Below are 4,505 nucleotides of genomic sequence, written 5' to 3' on the forward strand. Positions count from 1 at the left end.
TTCTATGTGTAAAAAATAATAATAATAAAATAAAAATATAAAAAATAAAGTAAACTCACAGTGAGCATGGGAGTATCCCCCATGCCATGCCCACGTTTTGGGTTAAGTAAATGTAACATTACATTTTTCCAAAACATATTACTGATACTTACACCCTATAAGTCAAAAATTTTTTCACTACCCAATTCTTTCGTATTGTATATTAGTGGGATATTTTCTGTTTTGTACACCTCCAATGGTTCGAATATCAGTAGCTAATATCGGAATACAAATCAATACATTTTTGCAATGTTGCTAATAATTTACCCGCATAATAAGAATCGGGCAGGCAAGTTTTCTTCTTTGGGCAAGTTTAAATGAAAGCACTGGGATTATCAACTGAAAATATTTAAGAGATGCTATACCATTCATTAATTTTGACTTATACAGGGGGTTTTCCGAGGAATTACTTCCGCATAACGAAATGCAATAAGGGGGATAGGCGGAACGTGGTTGTGGTGCCATATATTTACAGAAGTAACAGATGGGTACAGAATTTACCGGTATCTACAAATTGCAGTAGTAATAAATATTCACAATAATAAAAGACGTGGGATGCATAAAATATCAACTGTAGATAAAGAAGTAATGGTATCAGTATGTAATAGTTCTGCTATAGCAAGTATCAGTGTCTATATTTATATTTTCCCAACAAATAGTTGTTTATTAATGAAATTTTCATGTAAACATTTAAATACCAAATATTAGTGAAAATTGTTTACTTACATTTTTGTTTAAATTTTCTTCTATAAGTGGCAAGCTCCAGTTTTGGTAATTATGTTTTTTTTTTCCTTGTTAGGAGTTTACTATACTTCCAGACTTGTGGATTGATATCCTCCTCTGAGCATCGGTAAACCGAGTCAGAACGGTCATCAAATCTCTCAAGCACAACACTTGACAGCCGCTTCCCGCTCAGAGGATTACACTAACAGTCCTCATCGTGGCTGAATATATTCCGAGAATCTCGGCGAGAAACCCGGCAATCGCACTATAGTAGTGGTCCTATAAAGTATGATCATGGTTTCGAGTTCGATGTTCATTCACAGACTACTTTTTACTAACAACTTCGTTCTACTACACCGGATTTTCACGCGATATGTTGGTACATGTATGATGCAATATGTGGGCATAGTTTGACCATTTCAAAACTAATAAGCCATAGAGGTGCAACTAAACTAAACCATATCTACTAGGAAAGCATATTTCTTCAGTGATATTTCCAACGAAATTTTAGGTGCATATATATATATTAACTACTCCTAGATGATTTTGTTTTTGAATCCAAAGATTCATGAATCTTTAAAAAAATCGATGTTGATTGTTTATGATAGTAACGGTATTCATATGCGACGTTTCAATTTCAAGTGTTATATCTAATTAAGTTAAATCTGCCTGACAATTATACTTGGTTAATTTGAACATCATGATTACACATTTGCTTTTAAGTGTGCTAATCCTTGTAAGATAAATATCTATTTACTTCACGATAAACCTTTCTTGCTCTTATATTTATCGTTCTAGTATTCCCCAGCCTACCTTTGTTGGTTACTGGGTGACCATTTATACCTAACTCTGGTTTCCCTTCAAAACGCATAAATCTTTCGCCTTTTACTAAAGGTTTCCGTGGAGGGGAACAACTTAGTGTCTTATTCAATTTTATTCTATAGCCCACTTCGGTGGGTTCATTAAAATGATATGTTAAGACTATATACATTTGATCTAATGTATATAGTTCAAGGGGATTCAGTTTTCTAATAAACCTGTTAGAATGCCCATTCCATTTCAAGCTAGACCCTAAGAATTCATACACTTTCATTCTCATCTAAAACCCACCATCTGAAGTTTTAGGAAGTATTAACATTATATTTCGAAGGGGAAAAACAACATATTCTTGAACAAATAGTACGACTCAAATTGATTACGCAAAAGTTAAGCAACTAACTGATCAAACAACATTTACATAAAAGGAAAAAATCAAATGTTTCTTCTATATAGTGGTAGTTATATGAAAAAAAAAATAATAATAAGAATAATAATAATAATAATAATAAATAGTTGTCAATGTCTTCGATATTGTATTTTTTCTGCAACTGAGTAATCTCCAATCGATTCAGTAAATTGGATAGCTAATATAGGATTACAAGATCTGTATGTCCGGTAGGTAAAAGAATAATTTACGAGAATAAATAATAGCCACTCGGACAGGTCGTTTCTATTGAGTTGCTTATCATATATATGTAATGGGGATATATCAAAACCATAAGCATTTAAGAGATGTACGCCATTTAAGAATCTTTCTCTCGCCCACACAAGAGAGCTAGTTCAATGTAATAATTTTGTATAACGATATGTAAAAAGGGGATAGCGGATATCTGTTTATAAAACGATCTGCTAAAAAAGGGGATAGCGGTATTTGTATAACGATTGTAAAAAGGGGGATAGAGCGACACGCAGTCCCCCACTAAACAAAAATTGCGCATCGAGTTAACCACATTTGGGTTTAATCGCAAGGGTCAGCGCCCACCGGAAGTGCCATGGTGAGGCCTCGCCTTGGGAAAACCGCCTCATGATCACGGTATCTCCTGTGCCAGGTAAGTATGCATAATACAACCCACCGCCGACACGCTCACACTTACTGAGAACCCACGCGCTCTATAACACCTAATTACAAATATCAAATTGAACTTTCTGTTGCGAAGATCTAATAGTGAACTACAATTATGCTTCATATTATAAACTGTATTTGGGAACAAGATGTCAATGATCAACAATCCTTATTATTTCATAAATTATAGTATATAAGACTTTTTTCCAGATGTATTTCCGTATGCTACTTTTATCATATCCGTGACATTGTATAGCAATTTTCGTAGGTTGCTTATATATATAAATATATATATAGATATATATAATAATATATATATATGTATATATAGATATCTATAGGGATATAGATATATAATATATATATATAATATATAATAAATATATATGTATATATATATAATATATAATATATATATATAATATTATATATATATAATATATATAAACCCACATATGCACACTCACACATATTCATCAAACCCTTCGTAAATCTTAAATACAAGATGGAAACATGAACGAAAATATTTGTAGAAAGGTAATATTAAACCTGATATAAATGCACACAGGGATATGCATTTTCAAATCTTGGTTATATTACGTTAGACTATATCAAATATCGCAATACTCTTGCTCTCTTCTCTCTCTCTCTCTCTCTCTCTCTCTCTCTCTCTCTAGATAGTATATATATAGTATATATATATATATATATATAGATAATATATATATATATATATAGCATATAGTAACGCTCATAGAATGTTTTAATCAAGTATACCCAGAAAAAATAATTTTCTTTCGTTAAGGTTTCCATATATATAATAATATATATATATATATATAGAGATATATATATATATATATATATATATATTATAATATATATATATATATATACACACAATTTTCTTGTATAATGCAAATACAGAATATGTACGAAAGTGTCGTCGTGGGCGTGTTAGTGTGTGCGCTGACAGTTTTTACGAGTAATACATACACATGGACGTCAGTTGGGGCAGAATTATACAGGGTCTAAATATTTATATACCCAGTAGTATAGGCCTTGGGGCACTATATTCTATGTGTGTGTTTGTGTGTGTTGCAGGGCACCTGTGTCTGTGGGTGTGAAGTTGTGTTAATAAAGAGGTTTGTGATAGTTGGCTAAGAAAGCTACAAGTTATTTGTCCGATAAAGTTATCCTTGTACAATCCCCGCAATAGTTTCTGGGAATTTTCATACAGGAAACATTTTCATATGCCCCAATCAACGATTTCAATAATTCCAATGTCATGTGCTTAAATCCTTCTCTCTATAAAGAATATCATAGCAAGTCTTCAGAAACATTTTCTCGGGACAGCGCACACACACCTTGTTTCAGTATCGCTTCTCGGCCTTTTGCGCTAAGATCAACGTGTAGTTATCATGTTCTTATCAGCTTAATATCTGATACCGATCCCCATGTTGGATCTACGATAGTAAACTGATTTTTGGAAAATGGCGGAAGTGCAGGGGCTGTGAGCTCCATCTTTGCCGCGGATCGGCCCGGTATTGCAGTAGTACCTCGGGATTGGTCCACTCCTCCGGGTGGATATCATCTAATTATATTATTTGCAAGTAATAAACAACCATTAAGATTAACCCCTTTCTTAACCAGATGGTATACACTGCTTCAGAAAAATTGACTTCAACGGTTACCTTTCTGCAAATAAAAACGAATTTAAAATGATTTCTGAGAACTGGCCACTTATTGCAGTACCGCCTAGACTGACCAATCTCTCTGAGGAGCTATTAATTAATAACACATATCAACTAGTTGACGATATATCACAGGTTAGGTACAAATCACTTCAGCCATCCAAGGT

The 4,505-nt window shown here is 33.1% G+C and overlaps 4 non-coding genes across 4 annotated transcripts; 2 read left to right on the forward strand and 2 right to left on the reverse strand.

Moving 5' to 3' along the window:
- Window positions 1-852: 852 nt before the first annotated feature.
- Window positions 853-1,058, reverse strand: LOC119571807. The gene has a single exon (XR_005228655.1). It is a non-coding gene; the product is annotated as a small nucleolar RNA U3 (small nucleolar RNA).
- Window positions 1,059-1,606: 548 nt separating this feature from the next.
- On the forward strand, window positions 1,607-1,724 carry LOC119571808. Its single transcript, XR_005228656.1, has one exon. It is a non-coding gene; the product is annotated as a U5 spliceosomal RNA (small nuclear RNA).
- Window positions 1,725-2,471: 747 nt separating this feature from the next.
- LOC119571805 lies at window positions 2,472-2,638 on the reverse strand. The gene has a single exon (XR_005228653.1). It is a non-coding gene; the product is annotated as a U1 spliceosomal RNA (small nuclear RNA).
- A 1,384-nt stretch (window positions 2,639-4,022) lies between these two features.
- On the forward strand, window positions 4,023-4,224 carry LOC119571806. The gene has a single exon (XR_005228654.1). It is a non-coding gene; the product is annotated as a U2 spliceosomal RNA (small nuclear RNA).
- The last annotated feature ends 281 nt before the right edge of the window (window positions 4,225-4,505 follow it).

This window comes from Penaeus monodon, unplaced genomic scaffold (genome assembly GCF_015228065.2).
Source record: "Penaeus monodon isolate SGIC_2016 unplaced genomic scaffold, NSTDA_Pmon_1 PmonScaffold_8060, whole genome shotgun sequence".
NCBI classification, from domain to species: Eukaryota; Metazoa; Arthropoda; class Malacostraca; order Decapoda; family Penaeidae; genus Penaeus; species Penaeus monodon.